The sequence below is a fragment of the Manis javanica genome, chromosome 6 (genome assembly GCF_040802235.1).
Source record: "Manis javanica isolate MJ-LG chromosome 6, MJ_LKY, whole genome shotgun sequence".
NCBI classification, from domain to species: domain Eukaryota; kingdom Metazoa; phylum Chordata; class Mammalia; order Pholidota; family Manidae; genus Manis; species Manis javanica.
The window spans coordinates 20,603,927-20,617,172 of NC_133161.1; the positions used below are offsets into that span (position 1 = coordinate 20,603,927).

General features: G+C 37.7%; 1 long non-coding RNA gene across 16 annotated transcripts in view; it reads left to right on the plus strand.

Annotated features, from left to right (window-relative positions):
- LOC108392288 (uncharacterized) overlaps positions 1-13,246 on the plus strand; it is a 244,974-nt gene that overhangs the window by 20,263 nt on the left and 211,465 nt on the right. For 9 of the 16 annotated variants that reach the window (XR_012132113.1, XR_012132112.1, XR_012132114.1 and 6 more), the window contains one exon: positions 3,732-12,997. The exons of 2 other annotated variants lie outside the window; for them this stretch is intronic. This is a non-coding gene — a long non-coding RNA (uncharacterized lncRNA). The remainder of the gene's footprint in view (positions 1-3,731; positions 12,998-13,246) is intronic. 5 more of the 16 variants (XR_012132123.1, XR_012132122.1, XR_012132115.1 and 2 more) reach the window with 4 other exon arrangements.

Consider the following 13,246-nt stretch of genomic DNA (forward strand, 5'->3'; position numbering starts at 1 on the left):
CCTCCTTTTCTTCGTTGGCTTTCTTCTACAAAGAAGAGCACTCCCTGTGTCTTATTTACTTAATGTCATTGTAGACTCTTGGTAGGTTCTTTATTATTTTGTTGTCCTTACTTTGATGCTCAAATTGCCTTAGATTTGGCTAGTGGGAACCCAGATCCCCTTGAAGCTGTCTCCCGTGCCCTTGCTAATGGTCCTCCTTGTGTACTTCCTCTGTCTCCGCCCTGTGACAGGTCATTTTTTTCAAAGCACTTTGTGAGTACCTTTTCCTTCATAGCCTGGTAAAGAATGACATTTTATACTGTGTAATTTTTGCCAGTCTAATAGGTGAGAACTATCTCAATGTAGTTTTTTTGTATTTTTTTATGAGTGAAATTAAGCATTTTTTCATATGTTTAAGGCGTACATGTGTGTATACATATTTGTGTGTATATATGTGTATATATATATATGTGTATGTGTGTATGTGTATTCATGTTCTTTGCCCATTTTCCTGCCAAGTCACTAGTCCTTTTTTCCTCAATTTTAAGAGTTCTTTATGTATTATGGCTATTAGTCATAATGCTAGGATATGATGCAAATATTTTCTCCCATTTTATCTGTTATCCTTGGTTAATGGTGAATTTTATTTCTTGCCATGCAGAAAACTTTTGTTAAAATTTTTTATGTAATTATATTAGCAGTCTTTTATTCTTGCTGATGTTGAGCCGTAGTCAGCACTTCACTTATATCGCAGTTAGAGAAGATTCACATTTTTTCCCTTCCAGTACTTGTATGCCTTTTTTGTTTTACCTTTAGATCCCTGATTCATTTGGAATCTATTTTTGTGTATGGTATGAAGTACGGATCTAATTTTATCTTTTTCCAAATGGCTAATCAATTGTGTTAACCACTTATTAAAAAGTCAGTTTTTGCATTACTGATTTTCAGATTCCCCCTTTAATCATATATAGTTCTGAAGTTGCATCTGTATTTGGGTCTGTTTTTGAACTGCCTATATTACTCCAGTGGTTTGTCTGTCTACTCAGGGGGCAGACGTCATTATAGAGACTTCATAGTATAATTTAATATCTGGAGAGCTTAGTCCTCCTCTCTAGCATTTCAGTGTCTTCCTGGCTATTGTTACATGTGTATTTTTTTAAATTAAAGTGTCACCGATATACAATCTTATGATGGTTTCACATAAACAACACTGTGGTTTCATCATTCACCCATATTATCAGGCCCTCACCCCCTCTATTGCAGTCACTGTCTGTCAGTGTAGTAAGATGCTGTAGAGACATTACTTGTCTTCTCCATGCTGTACTGCCTTCCCCGTGACCTACCTATATTGTGACTGGGAAATATAGTGCCCCTTAATTAAACCCTTCTCCCTCCCCACCCAGCTCCCCAACCTCTCCTCTTTGGTAACCACTAGTCCCTTCTCAGTGTCTGAGTCTGCTGCTATTTTGTTCCTTCAGTTTTACTTTGTTGTTATACTCCACAGATGAGTGAAGTCATTTGATATTTGTCTTTCTCCACCTGGATTATTTCACTGAGCATAATACCTTCTGGCTCCATCCATGTTGTTGGAAATGGCAGGATTTTTTTTTATGGCTGAATAATATTCCATTGTGTATATATATCTTACATGTGTGTGTGTATTTTTAATATGAGATTTACTATCAGTTGTCTAGCTTCATTAAAAAGAATTGTTGATAGTTTATGGGGATTACATTTACATTTATAAATTAATTTAGAGCAAAGTCAAATTTTTGTGATGTTGAATTATTCTATCCCAGAATAAGAAATGTCTTTCTATTTGTTGAAGTCTTCATTTGTGGCTTTTTAGGAATGTTTTAAAAGTTTTCCTTAGATGGGTTTCTTATATTTGTTGTTAAATTTATTCTTTAATACTTTGTTTTGTCAAGTTGCTTTATACAGGTCACTACATTTAGAGACCTATTTCACTTTTAAAAAGGGTAGTCACTGATTTTTCTTCCATTTATGTATTTCATATTGTTTCTGATTTTCCTTACTATAAACAATGCTATGAAAAATATCCTTATACCTATATTTTTGCTTATTTGTGTTATTATATCTATAAAATAGATTCCTGAAAATAGAATATTTATAGGCCATATAGATTTTTTTGGTAATATGTTCTACCACATTATGTTTTCTCAAAGTACTTGACACTTTTTGAAGCCAGTAAACTTTATTGTATATGTCCATTGTTAAAAGACATTCAAAACTTTTTTGTGAAAGAAGCCTCATAAAAGTTAATTCTAAACAAAAAGTTGTATCTGTGTCCATTAATGTGGGGAATATAAAGACAGCAAAGCCATAATTTCTCTCTTAAATAACTTGATATAGCTTTGGAAATGAGATAATGTTTACTTGCATGCATTAAAAAATAGAAAAATTTCTTTAGTAGGTAGACTTTGAAATGAGCTGAAAAGAAAGTGTTGAATTTAGTTTAGTAGAGAGAGTCAAGATGGATGTTTTACATGAACGTAGCATGGGCTAAAATAGAGGCAGTATTTTACCACGTCATGTGAGGTCAAATAGACTGAAGCAGTGTGTTTGTATTCAAAGATAAAGTAAGGCAGTGAGTGAAAGACCTTGAGTGCCCAGTGAGTTTGGATTAGATCTACTAGGCAGCAGAGAGCCCTTCTGAATTAATAATGTATTGCTGTGCAACAAATTACCCCCAAATTTGGGGTTTAGAACACAAGTCAACATTATCTCTAACGGTTTCTGTTGGTCGGAGATTTGAGAGCAGAGAGCACTTTTGCCACATTCTGTCCTTACATGAAAGCCAGTAAGTTCAGCCCACATTCAAGGGGAGGGGGATTAGATTCCACCTTTTGGGAGGGGAGTGTCAAAGAATCTGGAAACATTTAAAACCACCATACTGCCTGTGTTCTGAAGAAAAGGAATGAAGGAAAAACACCATGGTATGTAGCGTAAGAATAATCTGGTAGCAGTGTCAAAGATGAAGAGAGAGAGAAATAGGAGGTAGATCCTAGTGAAGTAATCCAGCAGTGAGGTACTGAAGGATTTAGTCGCGGGAGATGAGAGAGGAGAGAGGTAGGACACATAAACGGGACGCAGCAGATTGATGAACGAGAGAAAGTTGGGAGTAAAAAATGGTGTCAGGGTTTTGAGATCTGCAGAACCATTAAGCATCTGAAAGAGATAGAAAGAGAAACCAGTTTTGAGGGAATGAGGGTGCTTGTTTGTGGACATTCAAGGGGAAATTCTAAGCAGTTGAATCTGTAGAACCAGGGCATAAGTTGAAGTGTCTAGCCAAAGAGGAAAATTCCACATTTGTCATCCAAGAAGTGATGTTTAAATTCTTTAAGGAGTTAAGTATTACAGAGGCCAGAGCAGTGAGAACCAAGCCTTTGGGGGAGGCCTTTGTTTGGAGTCCAGATAGGAAGAGGAGCTAGATCTGTAGCATTTGAGAGAAGAGCCAACTGTGTTCCTGGTGGGAACGAAAAAAGTGGAGTTCAAGAGATTCAGATGTTGCAGAACTGAAGAGGATGATGTTTGAAATGAATGCATTTGCTTGTAAGATTATTAGAGGTGACCGCAGTTTTAAGTGGAGTAGAACAATTTTGGAAATTGAATTATAACATTTAATTTGATGATTAACTTTTTAGAAAGTGCTTGAGGTGGGAGGATGAGTGGCTGGCTTGCCTTTTACCACTTAGATTTTGAGATCTTAATCCTTTTTTGCCTCCTTTTAGCACCACCACACCTCCCTGGAATAGCACTTCTTAGTTCTTGGATTGAGCGATACGGTAGGATTTCACCTCGCTTGTTTTCAGGGACTCTCTTAACTGTAAGTGAAAGCAACTTACTTAATAATTTTTTCACTTCACATACTGCATTTAACTGTTATTTGTACACTTCCACCTCCTCCTTCCCTTCCTTTCCTTTCCTTTACCCTTGGCTAGTATGACTTCAAGATCAGCTTCCAGATGAGAGATTACCCATTTTTTTCTCTCTCTTACCTCCCAACTTCAAGTAGGATTCTGTTACTTGTATGCTTTGTTAATTGAACTTGCAGTGATGCAATTAATAGTAAATATCACTAAAATAGTAACAGCCAAATGTAAATACTGACTTGAAAGATTATTTTGTCTTCTTTAATGTATCTATACATGTATTTAATCAGTGTTCAAATGAGTAAAATAATTGGCAATAAGATGGAGCGTTCCAAATTGAAGGGTAGACTTTATGCTGTGAAAAAACTATTGTTATTAAGTTCTTTTTTGCACAAAATGGTGTGACTGTTTTTGGTACCATCATCTTTGACTAGATAGAATAGCAGTAAGTGATGTAGTCCAGTTCTGCAGTGTGCATAGAAGGTGGGCACAGAAGAGATGAAAGGGGCCTGGGAATGGTGAGAAGGAATAGCGCTGGGGCAGAGGAGTCTGAGAGACTTCGGTGGGTGGGTAGAGCTCAGATAGTGACTGTTGAGGGAGGCGAGAAAAGAGAAATGTGGACCCTAAACATTTCACTACTGCCGTAAAGGTTCATACATATATTTTTCATTACATGTATTAAGCTTTTCCTATGTGTCAGTGGGTGTGGAAGAGAGAAACAGAAAAAAAAGGGAGTGAGAAGGGGTGTCTGAGGAGATTGAGGATTTTTTCACAATTAAAGATCTGGATGTATTTATAAAGATTATATCATGACTTCCAGCTGACAAAAAGTTAATGAGATTAATTGATACATTTCCCTTTTCCTGTCTCCCACCTGTTCTTCCCCTCCTCTTTCTCTTATGTTCTCCAAGACACACTTTGGGCACCGTCAGTCCCAGAAGCTTCCTCCAGTGGCCTCTTCCATTCCCAGTGCCCCACACTTGCTGGGCTAATTATCCTTCATGTCCCTTTGTCTCCAGAATGTCCTGGGACTTCTGGTCTTCTGCAACGTGTTACATAAATGTATGTTTATGTGATTTTTACCCCCTACTAGGCTGTGAACTCCTTCGTGGGAGGGGTCAAGACTTACTCATCTGTGTATGCCCAATAGCTAATAAATGTTAGTTGAGTGAGCAAATGAATGACTTTCCCACACAACAATCCGTCAGTGTGGCAGTGAAGTTGCTGAGCTTTGATGGTTGAGAGATTCATGACTAGAGAGAGAGCCACCTACACGAGCCTTGAAGAATTTGGGGTGGACTGGAAAACGAGTAAGGCAGAGTTCCTGATCTTGAGGTGCTCCTCTGAGCAGGTTTCAATAATGGCTTGGGCACAAAAAAGAAGTAAGTGTGATGTTCTCTGATAAGTGTTGCTGTAGGGGCCTCATATACAGACTGCTCTGGAAGCCTGTAGTTAATTTGGCCCGGAGGTCTGGGAAGACTGACATCTGAGCTGAATCTTTGACTGTAAGTAGTTGCTGACCATGTGGAGAAGGAGAAGCATGTACCAAGATGTAGAGGTATGAGGACCAGTTTTTCAGAAGTTGAGAAGGAGCTTGAGGTTCATGGAGCTGAGGAGCGGGAAGATGGTGGGGAATGAGATCCAGAGGGGCTCTGTGTGGAATGCTCGTAGCTGGCCTCTGCCCTGTTGGCTGCAGGGAACCACTGGAGGCTTTGAAATCAGAGGAATGGCACAGATTCACAATTTAGAAAAATGCCTGGCAGTGGTGTGAAAATTGGGCTTGAAAGGCTAACGCTAGAGAATAGACTAGTTAGGAGACCAGGGCAGCAGTCCAGATAAGCTAGATGAAGGGTCCGGATTCAGGCATTGACAGTGGAGATGTGAAGAGGACAAAATGTCAGGTATGATTATGGGAGGTACGATTTGTGAGTACTTGATCGGAGCTACATATAGTGTTTATGAGGGAGATGGAAGAGTAGAAAATGGTTGTGGATTTTTAAATCCTCTGGCTGTTGGATGCAGGGCAGAAAAGAAGCATTGGGTTTGGTTTTGGACATTTGATAATGGGGCATCCAAATGGTGGTAACTAGTAGATCATTGGAAATATGACTGAAGTTTAGGGGAGAAAGATATGGAGTGTGGAGTCATACATGTGGGAGTGGGTAAGATTACAAAAGGGGAGCTAGCTGAGCAGTGAGGGAGACCAAGCAAAGGACGTGGGCATTTAAAGGGTGTGCTCAGGAAAACACCATCTCAGAACAGATTAAAAAAGGTAAGTAATCAAATCAGATGCTACCAAGAGGCCAAGTTGGGATGAGAAAAAGTAAAACAAGGCAGATGAATGACCAAGTCAGAGGCTCTCGAGAAAAATTGTAAAACTGGCATTAGAAAGTTCCTTCCAATCAGTAAGTGCAGTGGGAGTTAATGAATAGAGACTACCTTTTTTTTTTTTTTAAGCAATTTAAAATAGGAGGTAGATCACATGTGAAGGGTAGAAGAAAGGTCTTTAGATAAGGTAATGTAAGCATACTGCGATGGTGTGAATGTGGCCACGTATGCTTGAAACAGCCACTGTTGGAACTAAGAAAGAGACCTGACCCAGGGGTACATTGTGGAGTGTGGCCCAGCATCAACGGCCTGGTGAAGTGGACAGCAAATTATTCAACCAAATGGTAGAGTACCTGATTTTTCCCCCATATTGCTGTCTTTACCTTGGGAGCTGGAACAAGTAACTACAACATCATTATTTATTTTACTAAGTAATTTTTTGCAAAATAATTTATTATAAGGTTTTTTAAATAACAAGTACTTTTCAGTGTATTTTTAAGGTATCATTGAAATACACTCTTAAGAAGGTTTCACAAGGAAAACAGTGTGGTTACTACATTCACCCTTATTATCGAGCCCCCCCCCGTACCCCATTGCAGTCACTGTCCTTCAGTGTAGTAAGATGCCACAGAGTCCCTACCTGTCTTCTCTGTGCTAACTGTCTTCCTGTGACCCCCCCCCACACACACACCATGTGCAATAATCATAATACTCCTCCAATCCCCATCTCCTTCCCTCCCCACCTGCCCTCCCCTTTGGTAACTGCCTGTCCCTTCTTGGAGTCTGTGACTCTGCTGCTATTTTGTTCCTTCAGTTTTGCTTCGTTGTTATATTCCACAAATGAGGGAGATCATTTGATATTTATCTTTCTCCACCTGGCTTATTTCACTGAGCATGATACCCTGTAGCTCCATCCATGTTGTTGCAAATGGTAGGACTTGTTTCTTTCTTATGCCTGAATAGTATTCCATTGTGTATATGTACCACATCTTCTTTATCCATTCATCTACTGATGGACACTTAGGTTGCTTCCACTATTGTAAATAGTGCTGCAGTAAACATAGGGGTGCATATGTCTTTTTGAATCTGAGAAGTTGTTTTCTTTGGGTAAATTCCTAGGAGTGGAATTCCCAGGTCAAATGGTATTTCTATTTTTCAGTTTTTTGAAGAACCTCCATATTGCTTTCCACAATGGTTGAACTAGTTTTCAGGATTTTTTTGTGTGTGATAAAATATATGTAACAATTTACCATTTTAACCATTTTTATGTGTACACTTCCTTAGCATTAAGTTCATTAACATTGTTGTGCAGCCATCACCACTCTTCATCTCCAAAACCGTTCATCTTTCCCAGCCAAAACTGTACACATTAAAACACAAACTCCCCATTGCTCCCTGCATCCAGCTTCTGGCAGCCACCATTCTACTTTCTGTCTTTGAGTTTGACCTGATGTAAGAGGAATCATACAGTATTTGTCCTTTTGTGTTTGGCTTATTTCATTTAGCTTCATCTGTGTCATAGCATGTGTCAGAATTTCCTACAATATTCTTAAAAAATGTGATCTAAATACACTGGTATTTTTTTCCACAGCTATTCCGTGATCATTATAAATTCTCAAGACCTGGCCCAGGGAAGTGAGGTGTAGGAGAAGGGAACTCACTTGGATAGCATACATCCCATTTGCCAGGTGTCATGTGCTGCACTGGTTGCACATGTCTTATTTGACCCATTCAGTCTCTACAGCAACTCTGGGAGCTGGATATTACTGTTCTTTTCTTTCTACAGCTGAAGAAACTGAATTTAGGAGAGTTTAAGTAGCTTGTGTAAGGTCACACAGCTGGCAAGTACCTGAGCCAGGAATCCAGTCCTTGTTATGATCCCAGACTCCATGCTCTTGTTACCACCCTTCAGTTCTCCATGTATGCCTGTGTCTAATTAAGTGATCTAAAAGAGTCAAATCTCTTTGTTTTGAACTTAATGAAGATGAACCTTTAAAGTATTTGTGGTGTTTAGCAAATGAATTAGACTGCTCATGACATCGAACTGTTCGTATTTTGTATTTAAGCTTTTAAGAATAGTATCAAACATTTGCCAAAAGTGGAGAAACAATTTGTGTACTTAATTGAATTCACAGTTACTTATTTAATGTTCTCTGGCGTATTTGTCCAACTTAGGATTTATCTGAGGTAGTTTACAGAAGTAATATGATAGGTCTGTAGCATAGATTTCTGAAGGAAAATACTCTTTTGACTGAACTTACACTTTCAATCGTAGTTACAAATAGGAAAGGAGAAATATTTTTAAATGAAAAAATACGTAACTGTTCACTTATAAGGATCTCACAAAACAAAATATTCAAGTAACCTGACTACAGTACTTGAAGCCAAAAGCCACCCACAGTCTGCTCTTTGCCTTGCTGAAGATTTTTTTTTTAACCTATAAAGTTTCCCTGAGTTCTTGAATCCTCTATCCTTCGCCAGTGGAAAATACTTTTCTTCAGAGAGCTAAACAATGGCATGACATCCCAGGTTTATTTGAATGGATGATCTTGGTAAATTAAAAAAAGTAATTTATAGGACAGTCAGTTCTAGAACTCAGGACCTGTGTGGACATAAACCTGTAGACTTTCATGTTATTTAAAGGTTGTGCTTATCTCTCCATCTTTGTTCAGTGTTTTGCTTTCAAAGTTTTGAAGGCACCACTGAATTTTGAGATCTCTGCATTCTGTGACCAATTGTTAGACCCCAAGTCTGAAATTCGTGTTGACATTAGAAAGTCATTCTCTGAAGCCCATTTTTGAAATGAATTTAAAGAAGAGTATCTAAAGCCAGGTTCAGTCCTAGAGTGGATGCTTCGAAAAAAATTAGTGGTTCTCAGATACAATTAGAGTGGATCAGATTACTTTCTAAAGTAATGGTGAAAACAAAGAATAAATCAGAGGGACTGTAAAACAACCAAAATTCTGCCTTCCGGCAAATAATACAAAATCATTTCGAATAGGTGTTTGTTTTCTGTCCATTTTATTTTTTATATTTTTCTTGAAGATTGGCAAAATCAGAAATTTTACACCCCCATTAGTGGTATATTTAAATGATTTAGTATCTAGGTGATTAGGAAGAGCAGAATCTCTTCTTTATTTTAGGGCACTTCTCTTGTTCTGACTGCATAAATTTAAAAGCAACTAATTAATATCTATGGTAAAAATTTTCTCATCATAAAAATTATGGACAAAGGGGCATTTGCCTACATAGAACCAAGTCTACTTATTGTTTATTTGAATATAAAAGAAAGAACGATGCTCAAGATTATATCAGAGGTATTTTTCAAATATGTAGGTTGTGTGACTCTCTGCTGAGTCAGGTGAGTGGGTGATGCTGGGCAGAGTTGTAGGAAAAACTGACTAATAGCAAGGAGTGAGAACCCACGCTAAAAAGAACAAGAGTGGAGCTGAGAATATGCTCAAGGAGAAGGAAGTCCCTGGAAGGGGGGACACCCAAGAGGTCAGGTGATGGGTCTAGCAGCTGAGGAGAAATGTCGCTTTGGACCCCAAGGCTAGATCTGGGGCCCATAGAAAAAGGACTTGCTCTCTTTTACTTCAGGCCTTGAAAGAGAACTCAGCCTTTGTGTGGAAGTAGAGGAAGAGTGGCCTAACAGAAAGGACAGACTTCAAGGAATTGCTGGCCAGAGGGGAAATAAAATCATGGAAGGCTTAGGAGGGTCCTTTGAATGTTCGAGACCTACCTTGATATTGTGTACTGTGAGATTATTATGCTTAAAACTTAGTCCAAATAGATAGCATTTGTATCCCCAAGGTGCACAGTGGTTAAGTGTTTTGGTGTATTTGAATGAATTCTCAATCTGTCCTTCATTCAGTAAGGAGAACCAAGTAGGGGATTCTTGTTCTCACACAAAAGATAGCAGGATGCAATGTCATCACAGGACCAAACTCCAGTGTAGTTAATTCAGATAGAGTGACAAAATCCAAGTGTGAAATCTCGGGCCTGGCAGAAAAGGATCCTTTTTTACACATCATCACCCTTGAAGTGATTTTCTAGTGGTCATCTCTCAGAACATGGATGGATTTGGTTCACTTAACTGTAGTAGGTCCAGGAGGGGTGGAGACCTGGGGTTTATTCATTCATTTGGGAAGGAGGCCCATTAGAGTCCATAGAATGTAATATCTGAAGGTATGATAATACAATGTGATTGTCCTATAATGTAGATGGAATCCTAAAGACTGGGATAGATTTGAGGTATAGAGGTTATGTGACTTCAGTTTAATTACTCTTTGGTTTTTGTTTTCATTGTCTCTCTGTTATTAAGTGTAAATGAAACTTTGTAAAGTGTTCTCTAGTTTAAATTGGAGCAGCAATTATTCTTTGATATCAGGCGACACCTCAGCTAACTCAAAATATATATGGTCAACAGATAACTGTTGACATATACTAAATAGACATGCCTTGTGTTCTTTGGACAGATACTAAGATGAATCTGAGGCAGATTCTCAAGTTGTCTGGTCTAATGGGAGAGGAGGATAGACTGTATAGCAATTGATGGTTGGTTCTGCAGTCAGACCCAGCCAGGTTCAGATCCTGGCTTTGACATGTACTAGACACAAGACCTTGGAAAAAGCTACTCAGTATCTCGTAGTAGCCTTCCACCAGTTATACATGTGTACATGTCAACATAAAAAAGATTTGTATGCTTGTACTCATTTCATAGGAGTCCTGGAGGCTAAGGAGATAATGGTTATAAAGGATTTAAAACATGAAAAGTCCTCTGTAAACACTGACACACACACAGATGAATATAGTGCTGCCCTATGGGCCCAGGGTATTGTGACTTTGCTGAAAGTTTAGTGTGAGAGCTGTGACTTGGAGAGTTATCTATATGGAAGCAATCACCCAGACTGTGTGACACTGCATGACATTGCCAGAGGCAAACTCAAGAAATAATAGGACAGAACACAGAATCTCATCATTTTATCTCCAAAAGTGGACTAGCAATTATATTTCTTATTTTCTTTCATGTTCTATTTGTATTACTTTGTGGTAACTCATATGTAAAAAGAGTTAAATTAGATGAACACAAACATGGAGGTAACTCATCTATTTTTTTAATACGCAATTATTGAGCCTGTTACATACACACACCTACATGGATTCTAGCACTAGATCTGGTTTATCAGTCTTAAAAATAAAACAGACTAAGGAGCCATCTTGGAGGTTGGCTTTCCAACTCAGGAGTTTGGCTGATGATTAAAGATAGGTGGCTATAAATATTTGAGGGTTTTCAGGCAAGATGAATGAAACTACTAGATAAAGAAGTGACAGAGTTGGATTTCTTAGTTCACTATTTTTCTCAGACATTGTGGTCTCAACTTATTTAAATATCTCAATATTTAATATCACTGCTTGTCTGTGATGTGCTTTATTCTTAAAGTTATATTTGATACATGCAGAAAGTTATATACTTCTGTAAATTAACAGCATTATCAACCCATTGAAGCTAGCGTGTGAGGAGTGTAAATTGTTTGCTGCATTGTTACAGCCTACCAAACAAAACACACATTGGTCAACCATTACATATTTCTTTCTGCCTGGGGTCCTTGTTGGTCAGTAGGTCCATATTAGGAAAAAGACCTGAACACAGACCAGAGGGGTGTGAGGACAAGCTGTAACCTGTCAGCATCCGTGTCTGTCACCACACTTAACCAAGAAGTGAGTAATGACTTCAAAAAACAATGGCTGCTGCTGCAGTTCCTTCTTCTAAACCTCAAGGAAATTTGTGTGGCCAACCGTGACCTAGAACCATTTTTGAAAGGGAATTCTGGGAAATGTAGTTCCACCTTAACCAAGTTGCTCAAGTACAAACTACCCCTGCACATTTCTGGATTTATTCATTGCACTGTAAACAAGAGAGGCATTCAGAACTATTTCTGCTTTAGAAGGTATCAGAACAGTTATTTAAGATAATCAGAATAGTTCTAAAATAAAATTTAACTTGATTATATCGTTTTCTTTTCTATTAAACTATCTTTTTTTAAAGCCACAAAATAACTTAAAACAGTTGTAATATAACCTTTCTTCTGTTGAAAGAAAATATTCTCTTAATTTGGTAAGTCAGTTGGATCTCATGCTAAAAATTTTTTTTGAAAAATTATCCACTACAGTGCCATCTAGTGATAAATAATTTCTGGTTATTGAAAACAGTTCATGACCACATTTTATATTACTGATAAATCAAGAACTTCACTTTTAATCATGCCTAGTGTATAAGATATAGGGGACTATTTCTAAATAAATCAAATATTTATAAATAATTAAAAAGAAATGGAAAAAAAAGAGGTAGAAAAAATATTTTTTGTCCTCAGATTTTATTCTGCTCTACATATATAATGAGTAATATATAGATATGTCTATTTACTGGATATTATTTGGATCCAAGATGAAAATACGTTTTTTGTTTATGAAAAGAATGTGATGTCGTGCAATGAGCATGGGCTTTGAAATCAGGTGGGCAAGTGTTTGTCTTTCTGGCCTTATTTTTTTTTAAGATCTAGCAGGCAGCATTCAAAGAACTTTATATGTACTGAGTTACTAAATATTCACAAAAACCCAACAAGGTGTGTTACGAATGAGGGAACCAAGGAGAGTTAAGTGCTTATCTCATGGCTTTTTGGTTATTTGTGTGCTTATCTGTCTTTCTAATATAGAGTTACCCTTTGCAGGGAAGGTCTTCCTCGTATGTGTTTCCCCAGCACCGAGTACAGATTCATATGTCTCCAATTCATCTGGTAAATACATGATTTTTTTTTGCTTCCATGAAATGAAAACATAGTATCTACAACAAGAACAGTAGAAAATTAAATTGTTTAGATATCTGTGTTTTCTTCAAATGAAAAAAAATATATATATATATAATTTCAGAAAAAAGTATTATACAGTCAAAACCTCTAGGTTCCAGATAGGTTCCAGTCTCTGCTTGGCCACTTTTTAATTTAACTGTAATCTCAGTTATACATACACAGAATTCAGAGTCCAGC